Below are 12166 nucleotides of genomic sequence, written 5' to 3'. Positions count from 1 at the left end.
TGTTTGCCAAAAGGCAAACACCACCTTACTAAGGGTTCTTTTTTTTCCCCAGAAAACTTCTTTCCCCCTCCGTCACCCAAAGCTGATCTTCTGATAAGGATTAGATTCAGTATTTTAAGGAAACAGCGCTTTGATCCAATTCCCCTCCAAATCAAGTCTCTAAAATTACCTTCAATTTCTTAAATTCTGCTGATTTAATTTACTGGTATCCTTAAGATGTCCAAATACAAACGATATACAAGATCTATCTATGATTTGATTAGGAATTTTGGCAGTAGCAGCAACTGTTCTTAAAAGTTTAAAAAGAAATGCTACAAGTAAGTGCAATGGACTAACATGTTACAGATTAGAACACAGGCCAATGTGCGGTCCTCTTTCCCCATCCTCACCGAATGGGGCAGTTGGTTAAAAACACCACCAGCCAACAACAGAGAAGCAGCCCCAACTGGCAAGTCAATACAAAAACTCATAAGCACTCTGACGAGAGGACAGCGTTGGGTCCCATGTAACCCGGCTGCAGGTGCGTAAATCCAGGGGCAGGTTCCGGTGGGCACCCAACGGCGGCGATCTGCAAGGGTGACCCAAAACTGGGGGCCCAGCCGACCCGGCGCCGGGAGACGCAGGCACTGCGCGCCGGTTTTCCCGAACCAAACCCGGCTAAGTTAGCTACCTGTGTCGAGAAGGAGGGTAAGTTTTGGAGGTGGAGCCGCGAGCCTCTCTACCCGAGAGGAGGAGGCCGGAGCAGGCAGGGCGATGGATCTCCCGGGAGCGGCGCCCGGAACTCCGAGGCCCGGCGGGACGTCCCTGGCCCCGTCGGGCGGCGATCCTTTCTCAAGGACAAGGCGGGCCAGCCATGGGCTCTGGCTCGGGCAAGCCGGGGCCCGCCGTGGGCAGGGTCGGGGGAGGTAAACAAAGGGGCCAAGCGGGTGAGTCGGCGGCAGCCCGCCGACCTCACCAGGGGTTGGGGTCTCGCTCCCGGGCTACCGCCAGGCATCCCTGATCCCGGAACCAGGCCTGACCCTTCCGACCGCCGAAGGCGCTCCTGCGTCCCCTTTCCTCAAGCTCTTACCCAGGCCCGTCGTCTCAAACTGCTCCGGTCCAGCTCCAAGCAGGCCGCGGGCTGAGCCAGGCCCGGCCGCGGCCCTCGAGTTCCCAGGAAGCCGCAGGCCGCGCAGGTCGAGTCGGGCTGGCGGCACAGGAAAAGCCGCGCCTTGTCCCTCCCCTTCCTCCGCGGGGACCTGCTGACAGGAAAGCCAGAGGTTCCCCAGACCGGCGGCAGCCAGCTCACGTCCCGACCCCGGCACGCGGCTCCTGAGGCCCTGCAGCTTAGAGGCCCGCGCCGTGCTGCCAGCGGCGGCGGCGGGGGGAGGCCGCGTCCATCGCGATCCGGGAGGGGGAAGGGAAGAGGGTCGGGGGAGAGCCGGGCGGGGAAGCTGAGGAGGGCAGCAGTGCGCCGCGGAGGCGGAGCAAATGGGCTCCGCTGGCTGCGACCTCGCTGGCCGCCACGTGGGGCGCTGTGGAGACCCGTCGGCCCGAGGCGCACGGTCGCAGAGCGCCGGGGCGCGGAGCGACCGGTAGGCTTCGTCGCCGCTACAGAAGATCTCCGGCTCCCTCGGCCTCGTCAGCTGTCGCTTTCCTATCGTAGGCTCTGCGCCTTCACGTGTCGTTGTCAATTCAAGCGCGCTCCCAGCACCGCGCGCATACGGGTGCACGCACGCTCAGCGTGTTTTGCACAGTGTGTATACACTTGGCGTGCTCCTGCTGAAAGCCCCAACGCTGCACGTCAAAGCTGCGGCCCAACCTGTCCTGGCCCGGCCTCCCGCCTCTGGGACCCGGCCTCCGGCGAGAGCTTCTCCTCCTCGCTGGTCACCCCTCCTCGCGCACGGAAGTGCGTCGCGGGAAGAAAAGCGCCACCCTTTCGGTCCTGGGAGGCAAACTGCCCGGCAGTTCCGAAAGAAAACCTTTGACCACAACCCTGGGAGGTAAATATTGTCGAGTATCCTCTCCACTGTACAGACGAGAAAGCTGAGGTTCCAAAAGGTTTGAATTCAGGCGCGGTGGCGTTCCCAGGAAGCAGCAGTACCTCGAGTGTGTTTTCGACTTTTTCTTATGGGTTGTGATCTTAAGTATGTCTGTAGTTATTCCCTTCGAACGTTTTATTTCACACGCGTTGAAAACAAAATATGCCTGCTTATGAGAAGCTCTTGGAGACAGTTGAGATGTAATTAGTTGGAAATGTGATATAGCTTTCTTTCTTTTTTTTTTAAATCAAGAAACGAATCCCTTGGTTTCTGAGATAAGTAAACCCATGCTCCTACACCCACTGTATTTAAAAAACAAAAATGCGTGTTAGTATTTGAGGCGTGTTCCTTTAAGCAGAGGAGCTGCTGCATATCTTTGGAGAACTAGTATTTTGTAAATTACGCATTTGCACCTCGAATATCTATAGATACATGTCCCACTATAGCAGGTAAAGTTCCTAGGTCTCCTGCTCATAGGTCAAATTAAGCGATAAGAGTTGAGGATTCCACTATCTTGTCCTAACTACAGCACATAAGAATAATTATTTGAGAGCTATGAATGTGACTTGGAGCTGCCAGGAAAATCTTCAAGGAGGAAGTGGCATTTATTTGGATCCCGAAGAAATGGGTATAAAGTGAACACTACACGGGAGGAGGAAGAATAAAGCAAAGCCTGATCAGTTGTGAAACAAAGGAAAGAGGACCTGTGCCTCAAGCAAAAACCAGCGTTAGGCAATGATGGAGAAAATAAGAGCAAAAGTCAGCAGGGACTTAAATGTGCGCGATACAGAATTATGCTGAGGTAAAGTAGCGAGTTCTGGACTAGAACATTGACTAGAAAAGTTCTAAAGAGTCTTACAAAGATGTATAGGGCAAGAGTGACCAGAATAGCTAATAGGAACTACCTTGTAAAGGAGATTAACTGGGAGATTGGAAAAATCCTCCAGCAGTGGAGAGAGAAAGGGCCTAGTTTTTGACAATAGGAAGACAGTTCCTATGGAGAAGAAATAAATCTTAAACATTTTATACATGCAAATGTTTTATAAATGCCCCTATACATGCACAGCTGTCAAAAGTACTCCACGACCTAGTACATTTCTGACAATGAATGTATGTCAATAAACCATTATTACTCAAATTCCATAGTTTACATTAGAGTTCACTTTTAGTGTTGTATATATTCTGTGGGTTTAGACAAACATATCTTGACATATCTGCCATTATAATATCATACAGAATATTTTCACTGCCGTAAAAATCACCTGTGCTCTACCTATTTATCCCACTCTCATCTACCCCTAACAACCACTAATCTTTTCACTGAATCTGTTGTTTTACCTTATTCAGAATGTTGCTTAGTTGAAATCATATATAGCCTTTTCACATTGGTTTCTTTCATTTAATAATATGCATGTAAGATTCTCTTCATGGCTTAATAACTCATTTTTTTGTTTGTTTGTTTGCTTGTTTTTAGGGCCAAATAATATTCTGTTGTCTAGAAGTACCAGAGTTTATCCATCCACCTACTAAAGAACATTTTGAATGTTTCCAAGTTTTGGCAATAAAAGTACTGCTATAAAGACCCAGGTGCAAGTTTTTACATGGACATAAGTGTTCAACTCATTTGGATAAATACTAAGGACCACAGTTTCTGGGTTGTATGGTAAGAATTTTTTTTTCTTCCATTTTTATTGAGATATAATTAACACACTGCACTGTGTAATCTTAAGGAACACAACATAATTAATTGACTTACATATGTCATGAAATGATTACCACAATAGGTTTGGTGAACCTATCCATCATCTCATATAGATAACACATTACAGATTAAAAATTACTTTTTCCTTGTGATGAAAAAGAACTCTTAGGACTTAATCTGTTAGCAACTTTCACTTATAATGTTCAGCATTGTTAATTATCATTATTATGTTATAAATTATATTCCTGGTACATATTTTTTCCTATAACTAGAAATTTGTACCTTTTGACTACCTTCAGCTAATTCTTTCTCCCTCCCGCAAGAATGTTTACTTTTATAAGAAACTCCTCAACTGTCTTCTGAACTAGCTGTACCATTTGCTTTTTTTTTGACACTGCCATGCATCTTGTGGGCTCTTAGTTCCCTGACCAAGGATCAAGAGCACCGAGTCCTAACCAGTGGACCACCAAGGAATTTCCCCCATTTGCATTTCCATACGCAGTAAAAGTTGCTATTGCTCCACAGTCCCTTCAGCATTTGTTGTTGTCAAATGTTGTTGTAGGATGTCATTATACATCCTAACAGATGTATAATGGTATATTATTTTAATTTTCAAATCCCTACTGACGTGATATGGAACATATTTTTTTCATATACTTATGAAAGTATATACTTTACTTTTAATCTTTTCATATACTTATTTGTCATCTGTATATCTTCTTCAGTGAGGTGTCTGTTCGGATCTGTTGCCCATTTTTTGAGCCGATTTTTCATCTTATTGTTGAATTTTAAGAGTTCTTTGTATATTTCAATAATAGTATTTATCAGATGTGTCTTTGTGAATGTTTTCTTTACCTGGGGAACTTTTAAAATGTCAGATGCTCAGGGCATTTCTCAGGCCAGTTCAATCAGTGTCTCTGAATATAGAATCTGGACATCAGTATTTTTTGAAGTGATTCAGATGTATAGCCAAGGCTCAAGGCTGAGAACCACTGGCCTAAGTCAATACAACAATAATATTTAAATATAATTAGTATAATACTTATTATTCTTGCAGCTAGATTTTATTAGGTATTTATCATGTCCTAACACCCTTCTAAATGTATTACAAATATTAATTCACTATAGACATCAGCTACTTGGACTTGCTGTGTATGTTGCCTTGGCCTCTCTGAGCTTTGTTTTCCTAATGTATAAGATTAAGATGATAATAGAAACTAACCCCACGTAGAATAATTATATTAAACAAGATAAGGCATATAAATGCCTACCACATATTAAATAAACACTCAAAAGTGTCTGCTATTAATAGTATTACATTATTAGTTCAACTCTGGTGTGGCATCCTAGGTCCGCTCCCTCTTCCATAGGACATGTCACCAAACAAAGACAACAGTCATGATTCCCATACCCTCTCTTCTCCCAGAAAAATTCTAGTTCCTGCAATGGCTTTACCCTCCTTGGGCATGTTCTAATGTCTCCTGACATTCTTTAATTAAGAACTCCTAAGTCTGAAACTGCTTTAAAGGTGGTCAGACCTGGACAGAGGAATGCCATCTTCCATTGCATTGGGTTCAGAGAGTGACACTCACATCACCCTTTTGGCTCATACAGAGTTTGCTGAACTAAAGTCCTTACTTCTTGCTCCCTGAACTGCCAAGCCAACTTTCCTTCAGTCTTTTACTTTAGCAGTTGATATTTTTGTCCTTAATGTTTAGACTTATTAAATTTTGTCTTGTTGGTTCTGTGTCAGTGCTGCATCCTACGGCAATCTCTTTGAATCCTGTCTGGGTAGTGAAAGGTATCAGCCGTCCCCCCAAATTCTTTGTTAGTAGTCAATTAGATAAAGGTGTTGGACAGAATATGGCCAAAATAAAGGCTCTGATGAATGACAAACCTTTTACCAAGCAGTTATTTATCCATTAAATAACATTCTCATGGTGTAGTTGTTCAGGTAACAGCTTTACCTAACAGTATTTATAACCTGACCTGCTTACTTCCTCCTTGATGATAGGAATTTTAATGTTCTTTTGTTTAAAAAGTCACTGTGCTAAGAAAATGAAAACCAAAATTAAGTCTTATAATACAGAATGAACATATTTATATCCAAAATTTTGGAGGAAATATTGTCAATTGCCTTCTTGAAACTCACTTATTTCAACTCTGGCATCCAAGTAACATTTGGGGAAGTTGGGTAACTCCATATATGTAGGAACTCTCTTTTTTGTGTGTGTCTAAACAGAGGATGAGATGCCTGGATGGCATCACCGACTCGATGGACGTGAGTTTGTGTGAACTCCGGGAGTTGGTGATGGACAGAGATGCCTGGTGTGCTGCGATTCATGGGGTTGCAAAGAGTCGGACACGGCTGAGTGACTGAACTGAACGAACTGAAGCTTATTTCAAAATTGAAAGTTAAAAGAACAAGATAGTAAGTTTAGCTTGAGATGACTAATTCTTACTAATGCTGTTTTCTAGGAATCATTCTTCTATTCTAAAGGTTTCAAAAATGATATCTTTAAAAATAAATTCTAGAATTTTGACACTTTTTTACAAATTCACTGTATCCATCATATGTCCCTTGATAGTATAGACAAAAAACAAATAATAGTTGTAAAAGTTGTGTTTTATGTTCCTAGTAGGTGTTCTTGCTCCAAGGCTAAAAAAAAAAAAAGCTGTAAACTCTTCATTAGCCTACTCATGTGCATAATAAGTACTTTATCACTTAAAGGAAAAGTAGGATCTGATTTAGTTCATAGAAAAAAATTAGTTCATAGAAAACTTGCAAGAACCTAAGTTCTGTAAATAATTCTATTTTATTATATATTTTTAAAAGTATTAGGAGAAAAACATATAATGATTGTATAAATTTACAGTTTCTCCTGTATATTTTGCTATTAAGGGATTATTGTTAATTGTCTTTAGTGTATGATAATGATATAATGGTTATATTTCCTAAAAAAAGAAGAGAGTCATATTGCTTAGAGAAGCATACTAAAATATTTACAGATGAAATGATATGATAATTAGGATTTGCTGCAAAATTGTTTGAGAGAATAGTGGGTAGAGTTAAGATGAAACATAATTGGCCATGCATTGAGGATAACTGCTGCACAATGGCACTCATGTCACACACTAGTAAAGTAATGCTCAGAATTCTCCAAGCCAGGCTTCAGCAATACGTGAACCATGAACTTCCAAATGTTCAAGCTGGTTTTAGAAAAGGCAGAGGAACTAGAGATCAAATTGCCAACATCTGCTGGATCATGGGAAAAGCAAGAGAATTCCAGAAAAATGTCTATTTCTGCTTTATTGACTATGCCAAAGTCTTTGACTGTGTGGATCACAATAAACTGTGGAAAATTCTGAAAGAGATGGGAATACCAGACCACCTGACCTGCCTCTTGAGAAACCTGTATGCAGGTCAGGAAGCAAGAGTTAGAACCGGACATGGAACAACAGACTGGTTCCAAATAGGAAAAGGAGTACGTCCAAATAGGAAAAGGCTGTATATTTTCACCCTGCTTATTTAACTTCTGTGCAGAGTACATCATGAGAAACGCTGGACTGGAAGAAACGCAAGCTGGAATCAAGATGGCCAGGAGAAATGTCAATAACCTCAGATATGCAGATGACACCACCCTTATGGCAGAAAGTGAAGAAGAACTAAAGAGCCTCTTAATGAAGGTGAAAGAGCAGAGTGAAAAAGTTGGCTTAAAGCTGAACATTCAGAAAACTAAGATCATGGCATCTGGTCCCATCACTTCTTGACACATAGATGGGGAAACAGTGGAAACAGTGACTGACTTTATTTTGGGGGGCTCCAAAATCACTGAAGATGGTGATTGCAGCCATGAAATTAAAATACACTTACTCCTTGGAAGGAAAGTTATGACCAACCTAGACAACATATTAAAAAGCAGAGACATTACTTTGTCAACAAAGGTCCGTCTAATCGAGGCTATAATTTTTCCAGTAGTCGTGTATGGATGTGAGAGTTGGACTTTAAAGAAAACTAGCGCAGAAAAATTGATGCTTTTGAACTGTGGTGTTGGAGAAGACTTGAGAGTCCCTTGGACTGCAAGGAGATCCAACCAGTGCATCCTAAAGGAGATCAGTCCTGGGTGTTCATTGGAAGGACTGATGTTGAAGCTGAAACTCCAGTCCTTTGGCCACCTGATGCGAGGAGCTGACTGATTTGAAAAGACCCTGATGCTGGGAAAGATTGAGGGCAGGAGGAGAAGGGGACGACAGAAGATAAGATGGTTGAATGGCATCACCGACTCAATGGACATGGATTTAGGTGGACTCCGGGAGTTGGTGATGGACAGAGAGGCCTGGCATGTATAGTCCGTGGGGTCGCAAAGAGTCCGACACAACTGAGTGACTGAACTGAACTGAGGATAATGATTGAATCTGGGTAATAAGTGGGGATTCATTATATTAGTGTCTGTAGTTTGTGTGTATTTGAAAATCCCTAATAAAAATGATTTTTAAAAAATATCTGGGAGGTGTGAGAGGTTAAAGGAAGCAGTAATGGCATTTGAGACAATCTTACAGAAATATTTCTTAATTTTTAAGTTATAGCATCATTTAACCTGTTGTCAATGGAGAGATCTCTATAGTTATTTACTTAAGCTTTTTAAATATATTTATTTGTTTATTTATTTGGCTGCCTAGGATCTTTAGTTGTGGCATGTGAGATCTTTTTAGTTGTAGCATGTGGGATCTATTTCCCTGACCAGGGATGGAACCCTGGCCTCCTGCATTGGGAGCGCTGAGTCTTAACCACCAGGGATGTCCACTGCTTAATCTTTCTAAAAGTCAAAATAATTTGAGTAAGTGTATTCTTATATGTTTTTGTTATATAATAAAGAGGTTACATTATAGGGGATAATGAAAGGAACAGGTATTTTTAAAATTCACTTAAGAACTCTTATACAGAGCTTGGGCTTCCCTGGTGGCTCAGACAGTAAAGAATCTGCCTGCAATGCAGAAGACCTGGGTTCGACCCCTGGATTGAGAAGATCTCCTGGAGGACAGCATGGCAGCCCTCTCCAGTAGTCTTGCCTGGAGAATCCCTATGGACAGAGAAGCCTGGCTAGCTACAGTCCATGGGGTCGCAAAGAATCTGACACGACTGAGCAACTAAGCACACACACATCCATACAGATTACTTTCTATGTGCAGGTAGCCTTTTAAGTGCTTTTTAATTATTAATTTATTTAATATCCTAACAGTCCTGCAAGGGAGATAATGTTATTGTCTCCATTTTACACATGGGGAGATGAAATCCTGTAAAAGTGAAGTGAAGTGAAAGTCGCTCAGTTGTGTCCAACTCTTTGCAACCCCACGGACTATACAGTCCATGGAATTCTCTAGGCCAGAATACTGGAGTGGGTAGCTGTTCCCTTCTCCAGGGAATTTTCCCATCCCAGGGACTGAACCCAGGTCTCTCACATTGCAGGCAGATTCTTTACCAGCTGAGCCACAAGGGAAGCCCATAAAAGTTAAGTGATCTGTATAAGGTTACACAGTTGGCAAACAACAAAGGTGGGTTTTGAATCCAGAAAGCCTGGCTACAGAAGCTCTGTATCTCCAGATTTCATGATCCCCCTCAATGCACAGACACACGCACACGCACGCGCGCTCACGCACACACACACACATATACACACACCCCATGATAAAAATACATCTTGAGGAATCAAGCATATAGAAATTATAGCATGAGTATAGAAGAATAAATATGTGAGGACGTTTATTGCAGTGTTTTTAAGCTTACTGACTGTTGGAAACAGCCTATATGTCCCATCAGTGGCAACATGAAGAAATCTGCACAGATTCACTTAATCTGTGCCGATGTTTAAAAGAAGATTGACTTTAAAAATGACAAATATTTAAAACTAGAAAGTTGCAGAATCATAAACACATTAAGATCCCACTTAAAAACTCTTTATAGTATGAATAAGCATCAAAGGAGAATTTAAAAGAAGATACATCAATCTGTTAAATTATTTCCTCTGAAAAGAGTCAGAAGAAAGGGAATAAAGGAGAGCACTTTGATTTTCATTTTATATATCTTTTTAGTGTTTAAATTTCTTTTACAATCACTTTGGCAATTAAAAAAAATTTTAATGTAATACATATATACAGTTAAAAAGTTGAGAAAGTCCAATAGAATGAAAAGAAAATCAGTAATAATCACCTGCCACCTTGATGTTATTATTAGGATTTTGATAACATTTACATGACTTTTTTCTAAATGTAAATATATATTTATAATCTATATGTAATGTGTTATAAATGTATATGTTATAAATATTTTATATATTAAAATCATATATTGCATATATATATTATGACCATGTTAACCAATATGAAGTTAATGACATTAAACAAGCCTTAAGCCCTTTTGTTGGACTTCTTACATCATCAAAGTCCAAAATTCATCTACCCAGTACCATCTCATCTCATGTGTTGTTCAAGGAGTCCTTTTTGTCCCTTTTATCAGCTAAGTAAAGATGCCTGAGGGCCAGACTTTGATTATCTGAGCTGGGAAAACTAGCTGGTTTCCTTCAGCCTTAAGGATTAAATTTATACTCTCAGAGATCAATGTCTGCCATAGTAGAGTTAGAGGTGAGCAGTTATTCAAGTAAAGCTGCTTAGCAGAAAAATCTGTCTAGGTCATTCAGAGACAAAATTACTTCTCTTAAGGTCATTTGCCATTGCCTATCTGAATCCTTGTCTATAACACTAGGAGGGTAAATCAGAATTTTATATAAACTTGGAGCCCAGGAAATAGTGTTTGATTTACTAGGTAAATGCCAATGGCTTGATAATACCTGCAGACTGTATGCTGCTGCTGCTAAGTTGCTTCAGTTGTGTCCGACTCTGTGCGACCCCATAGATGGCAGCCCACCAGGCTCCCCCGTCCCTGGGATTCTCCAGGCAAGAACACTGGAGTGGGTTGCCATTTCCTTCTCAAATGCATGAAAGTGAAAAGTGAAAGTGAAGTCACTCAGTCGTGTCCAACTCTTTGCGACCCCATGGACTGCAGCCTACCAGGCTCCTCCATCCATGGGATTTTCCAGGCAAGAGTACTGGAGTGGGTTGCCATTGCCTTCTCCAGCAGACTGTATATATGTATTATTGATGTGAGAATGTGCATATATGCTGAGGTAATCTAGAGATTAAGGCAAAGAGTTTCTTGACCAAGGAAATTAAACACCAAGTTTTCAAGGAAATGTTATCTGTACTAGTTTTTCTTTGAATATCACTATTGATATTCATTTTCTTTGAAATCTTTTCTTGATTTTAAGGTTTTTTTATTATTTACTTTCTTTCGGTTTATATTCAATTTTCTGATGTGTACATCGTATATATCATATACCTATTTAAATATATAGTTTATACATACGTGTATATATGTGTGTATATATATATATGCTTTTGATAGTAGCTTTATTGAAATATAGTGAATAAACAATTAATCATTTTAAAGGAACAGTCCAGAGGCCCTTTGTTCATTTTTCTTATACCTTTCATACCATAAATTCGTAGGGAATGGATTTCAGCAGTTCAGACTCCTTTCCATTGGTTTTTACAAAGTGTGCTTGCTTCCCTGGCTGAATCAAACTAGTGCTTTAGTTGAATCCAACTACCTTTCTCTTTGGCTTCCTTCTTTTTCTTATCATTTTCCTTCACATGTTTCAGGAAGCTGTCTCAGCTCTTAAGAGTGTTTAATACATCCAATATGTACATTAGTTCTCTTGGCAAGAATCGCCCTTAACCAGTTTATTTACAACAATGCCAACAGCCTGCTGGGTAATATTGTAGATGCTTCAGTTTTGCCTTGGTAACATTTGTGGGGAATTCCTCTATGAATAGTGTCTGTTCCCTTCAGATTTACCATATCACTTTCTTTGTAGATTTGCATGTATGTGGCCAAAGGAATGGCAACATGTTTTCTAAAAGGCCTAGAGAACATAGAGCAGGTGCTTCATCTCTTTCCCTTTGTGTCATTTTGGTGAATACTGGAAAATGTCAGTTTCAGCCTAAAGTGTCTATTTAAATATAGCCATCCTAGTGGGTTTGAGTAGTATCTTGTGATTTTGATTTGCATTTTCCTAATGACTAATGGTGTTGAACATTTTTTTATGTGTTTATTGGGTAAAGTCTGTTCAGATTCTTCATGCGTTTTAAGATTTGGTTATTCGTCTTTTCATTGTTGAGTTGTAAGGGTTCTTTATATGTTCTGGATATAAGTCCCCTGTCAGAGATACAGTTTGCAAATACACTCTCCCATCCTGCGTATTGCCTTTTCAGTTTCTTGATGGTATTTTTGAAGCACAAAAGTTTAAAATATTTATGAAGTGATCTTTTGTCACCTGTACTTTCAGAATCTAAGAAATGATTGCTTAATCCAAGATTGTGGAGATTT

The 12166-nt window shown here is 40.8% G+C and overlaps 1 protein-coding gene and 1 long non-coding RNA gene across 8 annotated transcripts in view; one reads left to right on the top strand and one right to left on the bottom strand.

Moving 5' to 3' along the window:
* HECTD1 (HECT domain E3 ubiquitin protein ligase 1) overlaps window positions 1–1447 on the bottom strand; it is a 73877-nt gene extending 72430 nt beyond the window's left edge. For 6 of the 7 annotated variants that reach the window (XM_040257153.1, XM_040257155.1, XM_040257156.1 and 3 more), the window contains exon 1: window positions 1070–1447. The gene's annotated coding sequence lies outside the window, so the exon portion shown is untranslated. Of the gene's footprint in view, window positions 1–670; window positions 849–1069 lie in introns of those variants that run through there. The other variant, XM_040257154.1, reaches the window with a different exon arrangement.
* Window positions 1448–1874: 427 nt separating this feature from the next.
* The window catches only part of LOC120875402, an 82937-nt gene continuing 72645 nt past the window's right edge, over window positions 1875–12166 (top strand). Inside the window, exons 1-2 of the long non-coding RNA XR_005723950.1 lie at window positions 1875–1982; window positions 3496–3684. This is a non-coding gene — a long non-coding RNA (uncharacterized LOC120875402). The remainder of the gene's footprint in view (window positions 1983–3495; window positions 3685–12166) is intronic.

This window comes from Oryx dammah, unplaced genomic scaffold (assembly GCF_014754425.2).
Source record: "Oryx dammah isolate SB20612 unplaced genomic scaffold, SCBI_Odam_1.1 HiC_scaffold_16, whole genome shotgun sequence".
In the NCBI taxonomy this organism is placed as follows: Eukaryota; Metazoa; Chordata; class Mammalia; order Artiodactyla; family Bovidae; genus Oryx; species Oryx dammah.
Note: the sequence above shows the minus strand (reverse complement) of the source record. Positions and strands in the feature narration are given on the sequence as shown.